Source organism: Pteropus alecto, unplaced genomic scaffold, assembly GCF_000325575.1.
Source record: "Pteropus alecto unplaced genomic scaffold, ASM32557v1 scaffold161, whole genome shotgun sequence".
Lineage (NCBI taxonomy): Eukaryota > Metazoa > Chordata > Mammalia > Chiroptera > Pteropodidae > Pteropus > Pteropus alecto.
Window position 1 is genome coordinate 5900272 of NW_006432943.1, and position 23919 is coordinate 5924190.

Sequence of the window (23919 nt, forward strand, 5' to 3'; positions counted from 1 at the left end):
GGCCGAATGGTTAGCGAAGGCCTTACCTATTCAGTGACAACATTAGCCTTTGGATTCAGCCCAATCTTCAGATACAATTCTTCCTGGATATGTTTAATTTGAAAAAAATCATATCTAGAGAGAAATTATTCATAAGAATGTAAAGAATGAAATGACAGGATGTCCAGGAAGAGAATTGTGCTTAATGATTTATATCAAGTTTCCATTAAAATTATATATGAAGCATCATGTTTATGTGCAAGCTTTAGAAGATCCAAATGGTATGATGCGTGTAATAGTGTTGTATTAGGGCACTACTGAAGAAGTGGTCCATAATCCCTTTGTTTTTAATAAATCACAATGATACATGATGTTTACTTCCATGGGCCTTCACATTTTTTGTGGGCTTTGTCATAAATAACGTAATATCCAGGTTATGTGTGTTTCCTTTAATCATAGTTGTAGTACTCCCTTTCTCTGTCACTGAGAGGAAAAGGTAAGACTCTCTAAAAAAAAAGTTGTCTATTGTGTAAAAAAATGTGTGAAAAGAACAGATATAAAGTATAAGTTATGAGAAGAAAGTCTATGACTTTATGCCATATAGGATTTTTAGGAAAGATATCTATTTCACTTTTCATTCAGTTATTAAGTCCTAGGCACTTAATATTTTCAGCATTGCTCTGAGTTTAGAAACTAACATTTCTTGATAAAGGGGAAAACTCTGATTGTGCTAATGACACAAACAAAAGTAGTTCCTCTTCTCAAGGAGTTTAGAGTTTAGTAATCTTTAACACGAAAAGTTCTAAGTGCCTAAATCTATACTGCATTGTACTAGGTGAGGAACTGGCATAACTGTGACCTAAGGGACAAATCTGGCCTGTCACGTATTTCTGTAAAGTTTTAATGGAATACAGCCATGCCCTTTCATTTACATATTGTCTGTGACAGCTTTTGAACTGTAGCAGCAGAATTGAGTAGCTGTAATAGAAGTCATATGGCTAGTGAAGCCTAATATTTATTAACTAGTCCTCTACAGGAAAAACTTGCTAACCCCTGTACTAGGTGAAATGACAACTTATAGACAATGACTTTATGCACTTAAAGTTGAATTTACTTCCTATACCTTGATGAATTCTTGTAACATGTCACTGTATTTTATCAATGAGGAAACTGAAGGCCAGAGAGGTTAAGTATCTTGACCAAAATCACACTGTCATCAAGAGCCAGACTTAGTATTAAATGTTGGTCTTCTGACCAAAGGTGGCAGTCCAAGGTCTTGTTCATTCTACAGCACTCTTGCGAAACTGGGTTCTGGGATACAACAGAAAGGAAGAGAAGCTTATTTCCTGTCTCTAAGGGGCTTACAATCAAAAGAGTTCAGTAGCTCAAGCACTTCCTAGACTTCAAGACCCCGAGTGTTTCTTTGACATGTAAAAGGAGAGTTGGTAAGTTGTTCCCATCTCATAAAGTAGGAAAGAGAGACTATTTGTTAAATACATTCTTAGAGAGGCTGATAAGAAAACTACTATTTTATCCTCTGAAGTTCTGTTTGTGATACAGTAACACCTGTCTCAAAGTGTATCGTTGAAGACTAATATATATATATTTACATATATATATATATACACACACACACATACATATATAATATATGTTATATGCATCTCTGTATCCTCAGCACCTACCAGCATATGATACTCAATAATTTTACTGAATAATAAGGATGTTCTATAGGTCTTTGAGAAAAATTTAACCTTGCAAAACTTCCTCATTTGCTCTAAATTTCTGAGCCTAAAATATTCCTTAGCATTGGATTCATAAGAGTATTGCCTTTGACTTTCAACTGATGCTAACAAAAATGACTAACCAAATAGATTTTTGTGAGCAAAAAATCATGAAAGTTTGAGAGCTTTTAGAATCATTTTTTTGACTTCTCAAATATTAACTCTAGAATGTGAATTTCTTACTGATGAAGAAAGAGCTTGAAGAACACTTTTTAAAAAATATATTAATTTTAGTTAACAAATCAGTGATATGCCAAGCCATATTGAAGCCTGAGGCAAAAGGAAAAATCGGTAATGGTGATTCTGTCTTTACCTAACATTTTGACATTTTATTCATCATGGATTTTTACACCAATTGTTATTTTAAAAATATTGCATAAAATATTATTTATGTCGATTACTGACTTTTTTGGCAGCCCCTTAAATTTAGTTTGAAAGGCAAATGCCTTACTCCTCTCACTCTAGTCATGACCCTGCACGAATTCAAATATTCTAAAGATAGTTCTCTTTACTGAAAAAATTACATAAAATAAGGCATCAGAGAAAAATTCATTCTGACATTTTTTATGACCTCATTTCTAGCTTTAGAGTAAAATACAAATTTGTAGAAAATTGTTTTTCATGTGATCGTACCTGATAGTTGAGGTATGACATAAAGAAAGAGTAACATGCCTGTAGGAGATAATTACTGGTCAGTGTTTCACTGTGGATGAGAAGATCTAGGAAACAGCTTCAAGTTCTGAGGATTTCTCCTCTTTGTCCTTCTTTCTTCATTTTTAGATGGATTAAATTGCAGTCCTGGTAAGTGCATCTCTCCTGACGTTCCCTTCAGTAGTATATCTCAGAGTTTCTATACTATTAGAATTCTCAGGGTTTCTGTACTATTAGAATTCAGAGGTCTGGAAAGAAGCAAGTCTTTCTGGCCAAAGTCTAAGGCCATATTCTTCTAGTAAATTTCTTGGTCACTAAACTAATTCTATCTCCATTTATCTACCTCCTATACCTTTATTCTCAACTAGATCTGACTATGAGGTGAGAAGAAAGGGTGTTCTTTAATGACCTTAACCCCCAATTGTTTTTCTAAATTTTATTATTTAAGTCTAGTCAAAAAGATCTCTTGGATTTGTAGACTTATTCTAACTCTAACAACAAACTTTAAAGTTCTCCCATACTTTACCCATAACTTTGATGCCTTTACAAATAAAGAATTTTAACATGAAGGAGTACTTTATTTTAAATTAAAATAAAGTATAAACTGAACAAAACAAAAATATAACTTGTTCACTTTAAATCTTATTTTCATTTTGCACATTAATCCCCCAAAGATGCATAGGTCTGTTCTGTACTTGTCTGATTTTGCATAACATATATTTCCACTTTTCCATTTCATATTATATCAAATATGTTTTTCTGTGTTTTTATGTAATCATCATAATTATAATAGTAATCATTATGTTATGTGCTTAATTTACAAAATCATATTCTTTTTTAAATATTTCCAGTGTCTCATTCTAGTAGGAGACAATTAAAGGAAGTTCTTCATAAATATAGAATATGTTTCAATTTAATTTTTTTCTTCATATAAATTCAGAAAAGTAAGATTACTCAGTTAAAAGTATGAATATATTTATGATTTTAGTTAGCTATTCAAGCACATTTTTCATATATATATTTTTAGAAATAAAAATTGCACTTCTAAAGATGGGATAGTGATATTGTGGTGGTAATTTGCATTTAAGCTTTCTTCACCAAATTTCAAAACAGTTTGTATATTTTTGTTCTTATTTCACTGACAAACACCAAACAGACTTGAATATTACAGACAAGAAAACTGAGGTGTAAAGCTATGTAAGTAATATGGTTCTATTCATGTGTTACCAAACAGCTGGATTAAAAAAAAAATCAACAGTTATGTTATTCATCTAATACAAACATCTGGATATATAAAGGTAGACAAATGGTTTTTATGAAAATATTGTTTTAATATTTTTAGCTAGATGTTATGATGCCAATTAGAATATCAATTACAAAATAGAGATAAACAATAAGAGATGATCCCTTAATTTAAAGCAACTAAATTTAGAACAAAATTTACTAACACTTAGAAGGGCATGAAAACAACAATTTCTTTTTTATTATTTTAGAAAGACTAGGCTGTAAAGTAGAACATAAGTAGTATGAGATAATATTTTCTAACAGCTACTAAAATTATTCTGGAAAACTTTTTCTTATTTATTGCATTTTACTAAGACATGATTTGTTGGTTTAAAATCTATGAATTGAGTTTAGTTATTTCAGTGGATTGAATGTTTGTGTCCTCTCAAATTTATATGTTAAAACCCTACCCCCCAATGTGATGATGGTATTAGGAGATGGGGCCTTTGGGAAGTAATTAAGTTTAGATGAGATCATGAGAGTAGAACCCCCAGGGTAGGATTAGTGTCCTTTTTAGCAGAGGAAGAGACCAGAGCTCACACTCTCTCCACCATATAAGGATATAATAAGAAAACAGTTGTCTACAAGCCAAGAAGAAGGCCCTCACTAAGAAGTTGACCATGAGCCACCCAGTCTATAACAATCAGCCTGATTGTGGGGACTGACTTATTTTATCTACTTAATTTTAAAATTCCAATCTATACCGTAAGAACTGAGTAGAACTTGCAATATAAAGACTGAGAACCAATTTCCCTAAATAATGATATACTACTAATTTAAAAAATGATATGGGAATTTAATTATACAGGTAATTATTTAGCTTTTATGTTTCCAATTAGCAATGTCTTTCACACTGATTGCTTTTCGTAGATGAGCCCAAAATGGTGCCAGATGAAATCTGATGGTTTCCATGGATTTTCACACTAGAAATCTTCAAGAATAAATTCGAAACAAAGAACAGAAAACGCTGATCACTTGCAAGTAATTGAGAGTCTTTTTAAGCAAACACTGCATACTCCAGGTAATCATTATAAATGTGCGTATATATACATATACATTATACATACGTGTATACACACACACACACACACACACACACACACACACACACACATGCCGGAGCTGACTATGACGGTCATCAATACATCTTTCTAGTTTTGTCTTAGGTCCAGTTACAGATACATATGACAGTTAATCAGTCTTATAATGATCCCTATTGTCACTCAGGTTAATTGTGGCAGTTCTTAAATTTGACGATAGTATGTTTACATGATCATAATATACTTTGTTCCACAATTATAAAAGTAATTTGAAAGTTATATGAGAGTAAAATAAACTAGGAATAAAATTACAGGTGAATCAGTTTTTTAAATTAATTTTATATAGCGGATAAATTATTTAATGGGAACTTGAATTAGAAATGGGTATATCACTTGCAGAAGGGCTCATTTTTTTCCTCTATAGAGAAGTTTTTTTATTTATATAAAACATTTTGTGATTTGTAAAAATTTTATTTGACATAATTTTTCAGGAATATATTACTTGCCTTCTGTATCGGTCTGTCTGGTCAAGAAAATCTTGATATTTCAAACAGAAAAATATAACAAGGAATTGGATACAAAAATGTTAGAATGGTTGGAGGACCTAAGGGAGGAAGTGAAGTAACCCAAATTATTAGTAACTGTACAAAGCTACTATCACATCAACGGCCATGCCACCTTGAACAAACCTGATCCCATCTGATCTTGGAAGCCAAGCAGGGTCGGGCCTGATTAGTACTTAGATGGGAGACCACCTAGGAGGACTAGGTGCTGTAGGTGTAAAAAGTAAAAATAAAAAAATAAAATAAATAAAAGAATGTTGCTTTAAAAACAAACAAACAAACAAAGCTGCTATCACTCCTAGGATAGAGGAGAGAAAATCACCCAGATCGCGATCACAGTGTAGCTGAGGCTGCTGCAGCGGCTGCCACTGAAACCAACTGAAGGAAATCAGGAGCTCATACCACAACTAACATTGCAAAATCTCTATTGTTGTAGCTGCTGAATCTAGAGCCCCAAATTATTGCACTTAAGGGGCACTGAAGCACCTACTGCCTCCACCACCTGAGCCTACAACAAAAACCTGAGCCCTTACTCCTATAGAGGAGCCTGAACCTTTGCTGTTACTTCTGCCACTGCCAGAGGTACAGCCTAAAAGAGAAGAGCAAAAGAAAAATACCTTCTTTCTTTTTACTTTATAACTTTCTAGTATCTTCCACACCAGAACATAATAGGAAGCCAGCTGGCAAGGGGATGGGGGTTTCTGGGAAATATAGGTTCCAGACTTTTAGCCCTCACAGCACAGAACAGAGTACAGACCCTGGAAATGGACAAAGATAAAAACAAATAATGATGTCACAACTCTATACAGTGTACAACTGGTAAATTTTTTCTTTTTCAATTTATACTTGGAAGATGTAAAAGTTAAAATAATAATTATACTTGTAATATTATTTATCATTAACAAATAATTATTTGATTCTTCTGCTTTGAACATAATTTAATATGAAATCTTGACTATAGACATACACGCTAATAACATGTGATTAGAAAGTAGGTAAAATTCTCACTACTTCAGAGAGACAAGATGATTTCCTAATCATCAGGGAACACAGATCCCAATCTGTGCTGACTGTCTCCGCTCATCCTCATTCAGGGGCAGCTAATGTAGTCTCAGGCTCTGCTCTGACCACTTGCAATACTAATGCTGACTACCAAGAGGTGGACAACCAACTCTGGTGGTCTCAGGGCTACCCTCACTTCTGACCAACTGATTGCAAATTTTGGGTTCCCACTACCCCTCAGTTTTGATAATTATCTTGAACAATTCACAGAACTCAGAAAAGTACTATAGTTATGATAATAGTTTTGTTATAGCAAAAAAAAAAAAAAAAAGATACAAATCAGTGCCTGACAAAAGAAGAGATACAGAGGGTGAGCTTCCAACATGAAGCTTCCAGCGTCATCTCCCTGTGGAGTCAGGATGCATCATTCTCCCAACACCTCAGTGTATAACATGCATAGACTATTGTCAGCAGGGAAGCTCCCTCAAGCTTTGGTGTTCAGAGTTCTATTGGGATAATTGATTGAATCATTGGCTGTGTGATTGATTTCAATGTTTAGCCCCTTGTCCCTCCCTGTAGGTCCATTTTATATCACGTGGCTCAAAGCCCCAGCTCCCTAATTATACGATTGATCTTTCTGTGTGGTCGGCCTCATTGCCACAAACTATTTAGGGGCCTACCATTAATAACAAATATACTCCAATCACTCCAGAAATGTCAGAGATTTATAGCCTACGTCTCAGAAATCAGGGGAAAAGGCCAGCCAAATTCTTTATTATACAAGACTAGTTTTTAGGCCAATCCTTAACAACATGGCAGACTCTTACAATCTTTTTCCATGTCAATAAATGAGATCTGAAGTTGTTCCTGCTGCTCTAAATCTGGCAAGCAGAGCCAAATAAATTAGTCTCCTCTCTCAGGGTTATTGGAAAATGTCTCTGCCCTTCTGTGACTGGCAGCTCCAAGATGAACACACTCCATCTGCACCTAAGAACAAAATTACTTTTAATCCTTAGAATTAAATTTTGTCCAAATATTCCCATTGTCTTGCCTTTGCCCATTCACTTAGATCCCTTGAATAATGACTGCAGCATGGATCTGGACTGAGTATCTTAAACTCCTTTGGATAATGTGATTTGGGCTGTGGCTACTTTCTACTCTAGTGGCCAGTTCGCCACTAAGTACCCAACAGAATGTATGCAGGTTATGATAGGATAAAGAATTAGATTTCAGACAAGAAGCTTATCACTAACATAAGCTTGCCAGGTGTTTTCGAGAGAAAGAATTAGCAAAAATAATTTTCTAATGGTATTGTATTGAAAAGAACCTTTTAAGATAAATTAGAGAATAGAGTCGGACTTGATTTTCTTTGGCTGTTATTTCTTAAGAAATCTGTTAAGCTTTATAAAATGTATAAATGATTGCTTCATTTGTTTTAGAAATCTTTTCAACCATATAATCAGGTTGATTCTAGAATTATTAAACTGGCTTAATATTACCTACTATAGGCATGATATTTTAGAAACCATAATAAAAATGTTGAATGTAGAATTAAAAAGTAACTATTACTTTCCATAAACTTTGGTAAAATAATAATAACTTGGATTATTTCAACTGAAGATCCTATGGTAGATTGACTATTTGATCAAAATTGTTTAGTTCCCTCTCATAATAACATATACTTTGCTGTGGCCTTGGGATAGACAAAGTGTATTTCTTTAATCCTCGTCCATGTATGTTGGTCAATACGCGTTAGCAGATGTGACACAAACAGAAGACTGAGATGTGCCTGTGTTTGGCCATGCCTTTGTCGACATAAGAAATGTCCAAACCTGTAGAAAATTTTGATGAGTTTATCTGAGCCAAACTGACAACAAATGCCAGGAAGCAAAATCTCAACGGATTAAAAAAATGCTCTGGAGAATGGCAGTTTTGCAGTTTATTTTATACATTAGAATCAAAGGAGAAGACAAGGAGGGTTACATGAAATCCATTGGTGGTAGATTGGTAAAAGTAAAACAGAGAGACACATACTTCTTTCACATCGATGGGTACAGGATAGTTAATAATTAACATTTATAGCACATAGAGATGGCATGCAGAGAACAAGGTAACCATGAGGGATTCTGTGGTCTCCTGCTCTGGTATAGTGGGTTGTGCCCTGAGGGATCTGGGAAATGAGATTACTCTGACATTCCAAGCGTATTTTATCTTAGATGCAAAAAGACAATAAATAGGCTCATTTAAAGTAAAGATTAACCTTTGTCAAGAAAACTACAGGCCCTAGGACATGGCTATCTGCAATGAACCTACTTTTATTTAGAAATTTTCATGTTCGGATCATCCTGTGCTTATTTTGGTCTCTGAGTTTGTAGGGCCCACCATGCTGGCCTCTCCTGAGATTTTCAGGCTTAGTATATGTCCCTTTTTTTCGTCCAAACCTTGTATACTTCTGCAGTTACCACGAGAAGAGCTTCCCCTGGATAGCTATCGCAGTTGTTGCCTGGACCCCAGAATTATTGCACATGGAACAGGTCTGAGCCTAACCTGCAGTAGAGACTGGGGCAGCTCAGATCCAACCCACAGCTTAGAGCCAAGACCAGCTGAGCCCAGCCCAGTCAGCCAAGCCTTAGCTGACCTACAAACACACAAAAGGGAATAAATGATTGTTGTTTTCAACCGCTAGATTGTGAAGTGATTTGATGAGTGGTTTTATTGTGGCAATACTGACTAATACAGAAATTTGTATCCATACGTGGGATGCTGCCATAATAAATATTTGAATTATGTGGCATCGGTTTGGGATAAAGTGGCAAAGAGCAAAAATACTTTGAGAAGAGTCAAAAAAATGTTATGTAGTGACAAAACATTTGTTAAAATTGTCACCTGTGAGAACCCTCAAAGGACAGAACAGAAGTATCTATTGATCCTTTAAGCAGTGGAGGAGGAGATTTTGAAACAAAAATTTAAAATGCGTTGCGATAAGGACCTACAATATTGAGATGAGCTCAAAAAATAACATACTGGTGAGGAGGAATAAATGATTGTTGTTTTAAACCACTGAGTTTTATGGTGGTTTGTTACACAGCATTATTGTGGCAATGGTTGACAGAGAACTTAAAATTTACATTAGTTTTCATTCAAAATCCCCATGGTCTTCTTTCCTCATATAAATATTGGCAAATCTCTATGCTAGATGTTAGGAATATAAATGAGAATTGTTTAGCTTACAGAATTATTGGTATTTGCTGGTAAACTTTATTTTCAGATGAAATAATTTTAAATATTGTATTTAATTAAAAGATGGTAAATAATTTTCAGATATCAATAATATTATAAAATCAAACTACTTTATGTTACATATATATTTTTAAATAGGCTCCGGCATCCTTACTACAAAAAGTATTTTAAATATTGAAGGATTGATGAAAATTGAATAATTTAACAATTAAATTGTTATACTTACTAGTTTTTCCCTGTCAGTGAGAGAATAATAAATACTCTTGTATTTATTTTAATTGCTGGTGAATGCACCCCTGACCAAATTAAGACATCCAGAGCTGAAATGATCTAATATAGCCAGAGTGATTAATTTGGTTTAAATTACTACCAGAGTCTTCTTAATCTTATGAAGAGACCTCATAAATGTTATCATGGTACAAGCCAACAAGGTTGCAGTGCCAGAGCTAATGTTTATGTCTGTATCCTGGCTCAGTACATTATTCCCAAAAACCAACCAAAAGCAGTCCAAAAAGAAGATGGGCTGCCAGAGTAGAGTTCTGTCATAACAACTTGTACATATTTATCCCCCTCAGTTGTCTGATTAAGAAAGAGTATCTATATCTATAAAAAGCAAATACCCGGCACACAATGGTACCACAAAATTGTCATAAAATGAGACTCTGAACATGATTATTATGTGGCCAAGAAGCTCACCATTTGACCAAAACAACAAAGGCCACACCTTATATTTACTTAGGGAAATGTGCGCTGTCTCAATCTATTTTTTCACCTCCTCCTCTCCCAGTAGCCCACCCCTCCAGAAAGAAAAATAAAAGTGCAACATGGATACTAACCAAAACAGGAGAGAAAGACCCTCACTGTTATTAGGAATCTATGTGATAAAGTTCAAATTTCAGTTGTGTCAAACATTCCAAGTTTAATATAAAATTTAAAATATTATTCAGTGTATACATTTAAACATATCCTGAAGTCTCATCCAGCAAAATGCTGCCTTGTTCCTCAGTAAGCTTTCTACTCTGGGTCATGAACCTCATAATAGGGACCCCTTACCACATGCCATAGACTTCTCCCTCTCTCTGTCTGTCTGTCTGTCTGTCTGTCTGTCTCTCTCTCTCTTTCTTTCTTTCTCTCTCTTTTGTAACTAGGAAAAAAAATAGTTTGTTTCCATTTCTTAACTTGTAGCTGTATTCTCTATGCCAAACCAGAACTTTGGCTGTTTTTTTTCCTTTAAAATATAAGCCTTGTTAGTATCAAGGACTTTTAAAAATGTTTCACAAAAGTAGAGGTTTGTTATTTTTACTCAGGTTTTGTTTTGTCAGCTGAAAAGTGAAATATATGGAAACACTAATTTTAAAGACTCACTTTAATTTATTGGTGATGACTGTTAATACGGAGTATGAAAAGCCAGGAGATGTGTATGTATCAAAGAGACCAAATGTTAAAAAGAGTAAACTGAATGGACTCTTGGAGTAAAATTTAATTCTGTAGGATTCTGTTTGTGATAAAAATCCCTTGTCTAGATCAATCAAAATGTTAAAGCCAAGATTATTTGCATCCATCAAATGTAATGAGACCCACTGACCCATCAGGGCTCTGGAATTCTGGGCTTCACTTGCCCTGAGAGTCAAAGGCTGTGGCAATAAGCTATTAACATATTTCCCACAGACAAGGCAGTGGAATGATTGAATATTTAACCAGTGCCAAAACATCACAATACACCTCTTCTACTTGAGAATTGAACCTGTCAGCTCCTAAATTGTGTGCATTTTCAAGCAGTTAGCCCAGTTTACTGTATGAAAACTATCACATCACCCTCATTTTTATAGCAAATTGCTTCATAAATGTTAAGTTAAAAGATAATGTTATACTCCCAACCATAACTGGCAGACAGGGATCATGTGTTCCATGTATATTTTATCATCGACCTAAAGGAGAAGAGCAGAAAGAGAAATGGGAACCATTGCTCACTTTTTAGGCATACAATAATGGCTGTTCATATTTTTTTGTTGTTTTTGCTTTTTTTTTTTAGGTATATGAATTCTAAAAGCTTGCATTCAGTTATTGGGAGAATCTGATGTCATCTCATCAAGCAAAATCAGTCAGGTTTCTGTGGTATTTTTACATTTACAAGCCACAGCATTATTTTCATCAGCTGTTAATGTCGCTTCTAAAATCAAGGCCAGGAACTCCACAGCTTAAGCAACTTAGTTGTGTTTGGAAATAATATTTAGTCTCTTTATAAGGTTATGATTTTGGTTAAGTATAGTATGTTTGTACTATAGTATAGAAGTAGCTGATTATGGGATTTATTTCTACATAATTAGCTGTAGCCAAGTTCAAGGGGTATGACGCCTGTTTTAAATTTCTCAAATTAACTTCGCTGCGTTGGAATGCCCTGACCCAGTTTGGCTCAGAGATGATATTTCCTCTGAACTGGAGTTGTAAAGAAAGCAATTTAAAATGCATAAACACAGTGCCTGAGCCATGCCATATATCCACTATCAATAGGGCATTCAGACTAAGCACTGCCTCACTTCCTAACTGCTGAACTGAAAAGTCTTCATTCCCTTTCCATCTATTAATATTCATGTGAATCCATACCAGTGGGGTCCAGGCAGAATGAAAAGCAACATATTGGAATGTCATAGAATAACCTGAAATTTCTAAGACCAAGTTTTCCCCAGAGTATTCTTCACAAAATGAAGAAGCAGGGATTTTTTTTTTTTTCAATTTTCAAACCTGTAAAAACAAACAAACAAACAAACAAACCAGAACTAGATATCAGGGAGCCTGAGTTTTAGCCTTTAGGCTCAGACACCAAATAGTTAGACAATTCAACCAATATGAATAAGAATTTACTAAGTGCTTTTCACAGTAGTAGATGCCAGAGTATAGAGGAAATTCATAGTCTTTGCTCTTACAAAGTCCACAGTTGAATGGTAGGAATTAAATGGATTGTTCATTTTGGCAAAGAAGAACATTACCAGTCTACAGACTCTACCAGTAAAATGGAAAGGATTAAAGCGGTTGATTTTCTTTTGAGCTGTGATTTTATGATTTGGTGTTACAAAGGCTATCTCACAAGTTAAATTTTTCAAAAGATACCCCATACCAAGCACACGTGTATTGCTGTCCCTTAATTCCTGCGAGAACACTATGAGGTCAGGTACGAACAAAAGTGTTATGTAACTGGCCCAAGGTCACATAGCTGGTAAGTGGCAGACCCAGAACTGGGACCCCAGTCTGTCTGCTTCCAAATGCCATGCTCTCACAATTCCAAATAAGACTAAACTAAGATCATTCATCAGTGATATAATTAAGATAGAATTATAGCCCACAAGAAAAAAGTCGTGACACATTTTCAGGGTGAAATTCATGTGCTGAGGGGAAGATTGAGAGGAATCGTTTCTAGATCACATCTGTTTAGAGATTAAGTACAGATATGTACTATTATATTCCATAATTTATATTTTCCTTATTAAATAATAATCAAGAGAAGAATGTGAACTGAAATGTGGTGGTTGGGAATCATAAAACATGTTATTTGTCTGGGTACATTTATTGCTGGCTGGCTGAAGTAGAAACCATTTAACAATCCATAGAGGCAGCAGCATGGTGTCCTGGAAAGAGTCTGGCCTGGGAACCAACTCTTGCCAATGACTCTGTGTGGCAGTGGGGACTCATTTCCTTGAGATGGGATTCAGTGCTCCTATCTCTAAAATGAGGATGGTAGATCTCCTCCAGTTTTTAGCTTTTCTGACTATTTCTAAAGGAATTAAGCTCCATGATATAGTCTGACTTTAGAAGTAGAAAGCTCAATATCCACTAAATACATATATTGATTGACCTTCGGCCTTTGTTTCCTGTTGAAAACACTTTTCCTTTCTCTAATCCTCACACGTACACACAAATTACCTCCCCTCTCCTCTCCCTTTCCCTTCTCTCTCTCTCTCCTCTTTCTCTCTTCCTCTCTCTTCTCTCTTCTATCTGCCAAATCCCTGGTCATTAGTCATTTTGGGGGGTCTCAATTTAGAAATCACTCTAAGGGAAGTTTTTGCTGACTTTCTGTCTTGGCTAAGTGTCGTTCTACTGACCTCTATAAAAGTACTCTGTTCTTCCTCTGTCACTGAATTGTGAGGGCAAGATTAAATAACAAATGTACAGTGCTTGGAACCATGCTTGGCACATAAAACTACTCAATAACTATTAGCTAACATCCTCGTTATCACCATCATCATGATTTTTAAACTCATGACACTATTTTATTATTCTCTTTGATTCTCTGTGTCATCTTCTAGGTGTTAGCTTTGCGAGGTCATGGACCACAACAGTCAGACTTATTGTTGCAACACCAGCAGCTTAGCCTGTGAATGACAAGAGTAGGTAAATATGTCTTAATTAGTTAATGTTAAATAACACATAACAATTTACATAAGGAGAATTTCATTTATGGAACAAGGCAAGTTAAGCCTTTAAGCATTTACATTCTAGCAGACTAAACTGAAACATGTAATTTAAAATAACTTGATGTGATGAGGGTTGTAATAAAGTTATGAACCAAGATTTATGGAGACATAGAAAAAGAACTAACAGATCTTGCTTGAGGATGAAGTACACTCAACTCAACACTTCCGTTAAGCCTTGTGGCACCAGGGTGATTGAACCAAGCAGAGATGTGAGAGAAGGATCATTTTACATAGGAAAAAAAGATGATATAAATAAAAACACTAGGTAGGAAACTGCATGATGTGTTTGTACCACTGACTTATTAGATCCTCAGGAGAGCGCATGGGGGTGGAGTGGTGCGGTAAGAAAGAAGTTGATTAGAAAGTGAAGAGAGATGAGAATGAGAAGATGGGTTTACACTTTTAACTGTCTTAAATGTCATGGTGTTATATGATTATATGAGGCTTTCAAAAAGCTTTTGCTCATGTCTTAGTCACCACTCAATACCATGCAATCTGTATCTTGTCACTTATTGAAAAGCTAGGTAAGCATTTACCTAAGCTATTAAATTGCAATTATATTTTGACTTTCCCTTTAACATTTCCTCTTCTCCACCCTCCATTCCCACTTCTGAAACATCTCTCAAATTCAGCTCATCATGTCCATTCTCTATGCTACTGAATTCAGGTCATTAAAATGTTACTTACCTGATCTCCTAATCACAACATATCATTCACACTGCTGCCAGTTAATTCTGAAACATCGAACATTGATCTGATCCATTAAGCTTCTATTTTAAGTTTTTAGTTTAATTAGGCAGAACTACTGCTTATTTTACTTTTAAAATAATATTTCGTGTGCTTGCTTCAGCAGTACATATACTGGAACTGGAATGATAACAGAAAACTTTAGCATGACCCCTGTGCAAGTATGACACCCAAATTCGTGAAGCACTAAAATAATAAATAATAATAATAGTATTTTGTGAGGAGAAAGTATTATAGCAATATTCCACATGCTAAAAGATCTGTGATTTCCTTTTATACTACTCTAATTATTGAGAGCTTAATCAGTGAGGTGATAATCAGTGGCTAAATTATCGCAAATGTGCTGAGTGAAATCAACCTTCACTTTAATAGTTTAAGTGAACAATATTTTATATTGTAAATATTCTCACAATGACAGTGTCAACTGAAAAATAATATTGACTAGGTATTTTGTCACCAAAAATAATTTATTCAGAAAAAAAAAGGGTTGTAACTCGTTGCATGAAGCGTTGGCAAGTCATGTGCACACTGTGGCTTGCGTGCCAACAAAGAAGAGTATTTATATAAGAGAAAAGGAAGTTAAGGAAAAAAGAAGTTAAAACCATAGAGCTTTATTATAAATAGAATTCTTCCTGTAGGATTCTCAAGAGCAGGGTTCTCCCAATTACACAGGGCGCAAAAACTTCCATAAGCCCTAGCTCCTCCTGTAGATCCTACCCGCTGATTATGTTTGCTTAAAGTTCCAGTTTGTCTTTACCAAAAAAAAAAAAATTTCTAGTCTCCAGGTTATAAATCAACATTTGTTTAATCTATTTCTTTAATTTTTTTCATTATTATAAGGATCTCTTTTCTTAGGTTGGAAATTCACTAACGATAAGATCCAAGTAAATATAGATTATTTTACTAAATATTGCAAAATTGAGGTTTTTTTTAAATTTTTATAATTTCATCAACAGCCACCAGGAGAATTCTTAAAGAACTTTCCCTCAATAGGCGGGTCTATCTGGTTATCTTCAAATTCAGTTCATAAAGGAGAAGCAGGATAAATTTTTATTCTTAGTTTTTTGATATTAAATAAGGTAGTTAATAAGATGAATTTTGCTTTGTTTTGTTAGTTCTCTCTCTCTCTCTTACATTATGAACTTATTAATTTTTACATAATGAATGCGCTCTAATAAATTATATTCACTATTCTTTCTGATACTCAAATTTTACCATCTTTGGCTTCTATGGTCTTTTGACATAACTCATATTATTTCATAGCTTGCACTTTGGCCACCCCCAAAATCTCGGGTTCATCTTATACATCCTGACTTAGACTTAGAAACAGTCATTCTTCAGGTGCTTTTATGGAAATATAATAACCAGTATGGACCACAATCCAGATAATAGATATGCTCATGGCTATTAAGCTATGACTGCTTTTCAGTGGACACAACTAGGAAATAAGGTTGTTGGTATTTTTTTAATTCATTTATACAGATATTTCCAATTCAGATTGAACTAAAATATTTTGAAAAATATATCCAGTCATTCCATAACAATGTATGCAAACTTCCTCATTCCTTTTGATATCAGTTTAATTTTAAAGAAAGCTAAATCAGAGATACTGTAGTTCCTAATTTTTCATTCTCAAGGGTCAGTACAATTTGGAGCACTCTGATTTGACTCATAGTATAATTAAAGAAATATTATAGTGAAGTGGCCTATAATAGTATTTCACTGTAATTTGTATAAACGTTACAACCAGAAAGTCTGTAAATAATTCCTTCTCTTTTTAGCTTATGATATTAGAACATCTGATCCCTCTTACAGCCTTGTTATGGACTAAATATTTGTGTCCCTGCAAAATTAATATATTGAAGCTCTAACTCCCAATGTGATGGCATTAGAAGGTGGAGCCATTGGGAGGTAATTAGGTTCAGATAAGGATATGAGGGTGGTGTCCTCATGATGAGATTAGTGTTCTCAATAAGAAGACAAGAAGAGAGCTTGCCCTCTCTCTCCCTCTTTCCTTCTCCCCCTCCTTCTCTCTTCCTTCCCTCTCTTTCTCCCTCCTTCCCTCCCTCTGTCTCTCCCTTCCTTTCTCCCTTCCTTCTACTCTCCTTCCTTCTCCTTCCTTCTCTCACTCTCTCATACACCATATGAGGACACAAACAAATATTTGTTGTTTAAGCCACCCAGTCGATGATAATTTGTTATAGCATCCCAAGCTGACTAAGATAAATTTTCAATGTTATTCACCCACTGCCAGATCTAAATAAAATAACTTAAGAACATCCAAGGAAGATGCTATCTTCTTTGGAACAATTCAAGGATAGGGATGTCTTTCCTTTAATTTACATCATCTCTATCCTGTGAGTTTTTGTCATGGGCAGGTTTAGCTGGCCACACACCCTTGGCTCTTCTAGACTTCAGTCTTTTTGATCAGAGCAGAAAAAAAAATTAAGACATAGAATACATTGCCATATTTGACAGCACGGAGTACTCTGATTATCATTTTTTTAATCAAGAAAAAAAGGTATCTTTCTCATAGTCTCTTAACTCTAGTTCTTGTAAATGTTATCACATCATTTACAAAATTTACAAACAAATTTAAGCAAAGCTATTTGATTTCATTATAAGATGTTAAAAAACAAAAATTCAACCAAGCAAATTTTAAAGATATTATTGGCTTTATTGAATGATTCATGAATCAAGCAAGATCCCATCTAGAAAATAAAGAGGTTCTCTGAGAAGTACAAAATAGAAAGTTTTTATAGGCAGAAACCCGGTGGGACAATAAAGTTATCAGCAAAAGAGAAGAAGGGATTGCTTGAGGAAAGGGCATCTTTCTGTAGGGAAGGGTGGCAGGGGTCTTCTCAGGCAGATTACCTCACTAGTGTTGATCAGGAAATTCCAGACTGATTAAAGTCACATCCCAGAAGGGGCTGAAACCCCAATCAGTCTTGGTTTGTTGTCCTGGCTGCAAGGGATTCCACCTTGGGATTTTATTAGTTAATTAATGAGTTAATTTATGTTAACAAAAAGAAATTAAAAAGATGTGTGTTACTAATAATCCTTTTTTTCATTGTCAAAATGCTGCCCAATATCCTATTTTGCACGACACTGATGAACAGAAGGCTTTAATGATAATTTGGAGTTGACCATATTTTACCCAGTTTTCATGTAATTTTACCATCATTCATATACTAGTCCTACTAACTTAGCTTTACTGCAAGATGTCTGTAAACATTTGATTTGTTAAAATGTTTTCAAAGTACGACTGAAATTCTTTCAGACTCCTGGGAAGAGTAACCATCCTCGAGAGAGCACATAATCTTGTTAACTATCATGTAATTCAATCTCACCTTGTTCTCTCTCACCGTCATAGAATCTGCCTCGCATTTCCTCCTTAAATCCACATGCATAAAAGAAACTGCAAAACTGTCATTCTCGGAAGTGTTTGAATCTTGCTTTCTGGTAATTGTCATCTGTTTGGTTCAAATAAGCTCCGATAAAGTCTTTACGGGTTTAGAGGTTTCTTACATCGACAGCATCAATCCAAGCTTCTGCCCTCTCTCCATGTTTTTTCACCAGCTCATTTCCACAAAAGAGAGAGGGGATCATGGGATTTTGCTTCGGCAGCACATATACTAAAATTGGAATGATACAGAGATTAGCATGACCCCTGTGCTATCGGACAAGGAGGCAATCATTGGGCCAGTTTTTCAAATGAGAACGCTCACTGTGACCTAAAGCAGAAGCTTGTGCTCCACAACTAGCTGATTTTCTACCAGCTGGCCTCCATGTAGGCCAGGTCAACCTCTTTGCTGTCTGTTCAGGTTCCTCTGCCTGAGATTAGGTGGATACAAAACCTGGTTGGTTAGTAGATCACCACATAGCAGCCTAGAGGAATTATATGATGGAGTAGAGATTTACTGAGGCCTTTCTCCAAAACAGACCTCTTGGGCCGGTGTCAGGAACTTAACCTTATATTAATAAAGAATCAGTACTTTGTATCCCATTTGACATTTTCCTTCTGTCTTCAAAACTCAGGAGAACTAAGAATATTTGGGCAGCACATTTGAGCACCAACACTTGACACTGAAAACTCTATAATGCCATTTTCTACTCTTTTTGTTTCCATGAAACAAGTTCCTCTACTCCCATCATCACCATAGGTCATCCATTAACATTTATTTTGATTCTAGAGATCCACAGACTCAAATAAGTTAATAGCACAGATTCTGCACCTAAGTTAGCTGAGTTCAAAATCTCTGATCTACAGTTTATCAAACAGTGATCCTGAGCATCAGTTTACCTTTCCACGCTTTGGTTACCTTGTCTGTACAATGGCAATATTAATAATATAACAAAATAATATAAAATTCTATATTATAATTGTATAACTACAATTATAATAACCCTATGCAGTAGGACCCAAAGAATATAAATAAATAAATACATACATACATATATATATATATAAAACAGTGCCTGGCTTATGACTGGAAATTCTGGTTTAATGTTTTCATTATATTATTTATATAATAATCCTTATAATTTATTCCATGATGTTGAAAGTTGCAAGAGGACAGGTGGTACTATCTCAAAGACATAATTGAAATCTTTTTTTAAAAGCTATATATTATTTTTTAAAAAGCTATAATATATATACACATATACACATATATATGTAAATGTGAATTCTTGAAAATAATAGAATAATGTAATATAATAAGTGAGTAAAATCAAATGATTAAAAATACTTTGTGAATAAGGACAAACTAAATGCAATATAAGTTTCTTTGATCTGTGATACTTTAAATGCAGATGTATTTAAAAGTAGGAAGGTAAGCTCTGGAGGCCCTTTGCAATGCTATAATTCCATAATACAAAAGAAATGTTCCCAGTTTTGAGATTAATGCCTGCATATATTCTATCAAGGTATACATAGAAAGATAGGCATACATTGTAATTCAGATTTGCCTACTTACAGATGGTAACATTCTGTGCAATAATAATGTTCTCAAAACCATTTGCAAATTTGTCCAGCAACAACTCTTCCTTTAATGATGAAGTTTCCACAGTGGCAGATGGCAGAGTGAGCAGTGAAGAATGCTTCTGACCCACCAGGGTTATGTCTGTCACTGAAGAGATCTGGCTCCAAAGCCAAAGTCTGTTGAGGTCACACTGGCTATTGCTCCATTGAAATGACTTGATTGATCACATTTGTAGTTATTCCATAAATGATGACCTTATAGATGGGGTCTTGGCAGTTTCATTCTGCTTTAGAAAGTGATATAGAGAAACAGTATCTGCAGTCTATCGACATATTATAGAAACAAAGGGGCAATTTATGAAACTTAAAAAAATACATTGCCTTATGTTGCTGCTCCCTCTTTATGCCTGAATGGTTAAGTAATTATAGAGAAATCACAATACTACTTCTAATATTTATGTCACATTTAGGAAGAGGAAAAAACAAAAGACAAGAAAATACATTATTTAAAGAATAATATTTAAAAAAACAGCAAAGATTATTGTTCTAATGAGAGCATATAAACATAAATTGAGATCAAGTTACTATCCAAGCACCTAAAATTGGCAGATAGCAGAAATAAAAGAAAATAAATAAGTAAACTTCAGTGCCCAAGAGAACCCTTGATATACTTTGAAGAAAATTATGTACCATTCCATGGGAAGTTACACATAATATAATACCACTTATGAAGTATACTGTATTGAAATTGCAAAGTTCCATTTATAATGTGATATTGTTGAACTCATCACACAGTATGTTAGTGTGTATACATTTTAAAATTGAATTCACTCTCAGAACATGCCTTAAGCACTGGAAGGAAGAAAGAGCATCCCCCTCTTCTTATTTGTTGAACAATAACACAGAAAAATTACACAATAATATTAATTTTCTTATGCTACTCACTGACTGAAATAAGAAACATAACTCTTGTGAATAAAGTTGTTCATTAACAATAAAAACAATAACAGCTATTATTTATGTTTACTTGCTTTATTCAGAAACTTCTAGGTACTTCACACATTTTACCTCTTTTCAATTTTTATGACGACCATGAGACTTATTTATCAATTCCATCAGGAGGCAAGCCAGTGATGTGGTGAACCAGACAGAGCTGCTTGTTAAATTTTCAGGAAATTCAGAAGCTATTGTTAGGCATAGTAATTATTGAAAACTAGATTATATAAAGTTATCATTACATAAATTATATTGAAAATGAAGGTAATAGATACTCAAAACTCATCACATCCTAATTATTTTATTAAATTTCACTATTACTTATATTCCTGAGATTTTTACATGTATTGTTTAGATGTATTGTACGTATATGTATGGAATACTATGCAGTGGTGGGCTACTGTGCATTTCTTCTCAACTCTGTTGAATGATACTATGCTATGCAGGTAGCTTAAAATCAGGCATAGTGAAAATTTATACCACAGAAATTGGCAAACGCTGAAAATCAGGGATCTCTCGCCCCAAGATGCAGTTGTTAAATAATTACTAACCCACTACTATGTGAGACATCCTTCTGATTTCAAAGCACATTGTCCAGTAAGCCATGCTGTCTCCTTTTGAATGGCTTGAAGCATGGATTTTTAATATGGCCTCTCTTGACTTTGGGATAGTAGTATAGGCATGGGTGTAAGCTTTTTTTTTCTGAAGAGACAGTCCATAGCTTCTGTTAGATTCTCTGAGACTCCATATACTAAAGAAATCTTAAAAAAAAATGACAAAAGGCATTTCTATAGGGAAAATTTAGTATTTTCTGCAAGTATTTTATTTCTCTGAAATAAAGAGATCGAGTAGCTTACATTAGACATATTTAAGAATTTAGCCCCTCCTAATGGTTTCCAGAAAATGTCTTTATGTATGTATGTTACCCAATAAAATCTCCTTCTTTCCTTATTGTTTTCTCTTTAAAAAGATTCCCAAATTCAGCAAAGAAGACTCCCAATAGAATTAAAAACAATAAAATCCATAGGAATAAATTTAACCAAGAAAATGAAAACCTTATTCTCTAAAAATTATAAGACATTGATGAAGAAATTATACAAGACAAAAATAAGTGAAAAGATATCTTGCGTTCATGGATTAGAAGAATTAATACTGTTAAAATACTACCCAAAGCCATCTATAGATTCAATGCAATCCCTATCAAGATTCCAATAGCATTTTACACTAAAATAAATGAAAGAGAAGTAACTACAGAAATACAAAAGATCATAAGAAAATGCTATGACCAATAATATGCCAACAAATTGGACAATCTGGAAGAAATGGATACATTCCTAGAAACATTCAATCTCCCAAGACTGAGTGTCAAAGAAACAGAAAATCTGAACTGATTGATTACCACCAACGAAATAGAATCAGTAATCAAAAAACTCCTGAAAGATTGAAGGCCTGGATGAGACGCCATGTGGTTTCATAAGTGAATTTTACCAAAGTTCAAAGAAAAATTAACACCTTCTCAAACTATTCCAAAAAATTCAAGAAGAGGGAAGGCTCCCTAATTCCTTTTATGAGGCCACCATTACCTTGATTCCAAAACCAGACAAAGACATTATAAGAAAACTATAGGCTGATATCTCTTATGAACACTGATGCAAAAATCCTTAACAAAATATTAGCAAACCGAATTCAGCAATATATTAAAAATATCATACACCATGATCAAGTTAGATTTATTCCTTGGATGCAAGGTTGGTGCAATATCTGCAAATCAATTAACGTGATACACCACATTAACAAACTGAAAGATCAAAATCATATGATCATATCAATAGATGCAGAGAAAGCATTTGACAAAATCCAGCATCCGTTTATGATAAAAACTCTCAGCAAAATGGGAATATAGAGAATATTCCTCAATATAATAAAAGCCATATATGACAAACCTACAGCTAACATCATATTTAATGGGGAAAGGCTAAAAGCATTTTCCTTAGGATCAGAAACACGACAAGGATGCCCACTTTCATTACTTCTGTTCAACATTGTATTGGAAGACCTAGCCACAGCAATCAGACAAGAAAGAGAAATAAAATGTATTCAAATTGGAAAGGAAGAAGTAAAACTGTCATTATTTGCAAATAACATGATACTATATAGAGAGAACATTAAAGATTCCACCTAAAAATCTGTTAGAATTGATCAATGAATTCAGTAAAGTAACAGGATACAAAATTAATATTCAGAAGTCAGTGGTATTTTAATACACCAATGATGAACTAGCATAAAGAGAAATTAAGAAAACGATCCCATTTACAAATGCATCAAAAACAATAAAATACCTAAGAATCAAATATTGACCAAAGAGGTAAAAGACTTATTCTCAGAAAATTATAAGCCATTGAGAAAAGAATTTTAAAAAGATACAAATAAATGGAATCTTATACTGTGCTTATGGGCACGAAGCATCAACATCATTGAAATGACCATACTACCCAAAGCAATCTATAGATTCAATACAATTCCTATCAAAATTCCAATGGCATTTTTCAGAGTGCTAGAACAAATAATCTTAAAATTTATATGGAACCATAAAAGATCCTGAATAGCTATGGCAATCTTGAGAAAGAAGAACAAAGTTGGAGGTATCGCACTACCTGATATTAAACTATACTACAAGGCTATAGTAATCAAAACAGCATGGTAGTAGAATAAAAACAGATACATTGGTCAATTGAACAGAATAGGGAGCCCCACAATAAATCCATGCTCACTTAGTATATGACAAAGAAGGCAGGAATGTGCAATGGGATAAAGACAGTCTCTTCAATAAATAGGGTTGGGAAAATTGGACAGAGTCATGCAAAAAAAAAAAACTGTATCATTTTCTTACACCATATACAAGAATAGACTCAAAATAGATTAAAGTCTTAAATGTAAGACTCCAAACCATAAAACTCCTAGAAAAAAAAATAGGCAGTATTCTCTCTGATATTGCTACTAGTAATTTATTTTTGGATCTCATTGGGCAAGGGAAACAAAAGAAAAAATAAATAAATGGAACTACGTCAAACTAAAAAGTTTTGCACAATGAAGGAAACCATCAATAAAATAAAAAGACAGCCTACTGAATGGGAGAAGATATTCATTTATGAGGGGTTAATGTTCAAAATATATAAAAAA

At 34.2% G+C, this 23919-nt stretch overlaps 1 non-coding gene and 1 pseudogene across 1 annotated transcript; both read left to right on the plus strand.

The window, feature by feature from the left end:
* Positions 1–5399: 5399 nt before the first annotated feature.
* On the plus strand, positions 5400–5518 carry LOC112476388 (annotated as a pseudogene).
* Positions 5519–14849: 9331 nt separating this feature from the next.
* LOC112476372 lies at positions 14850–14957 on the plus strand. The gene has a single exon (XR_003045045.1). It is a non-coding gene; the product is annotated as a U6 spliceosomal RNA (small nuclear RNA).
* Positions 14958–23919: the final 8962 nt, after the last annotated feature.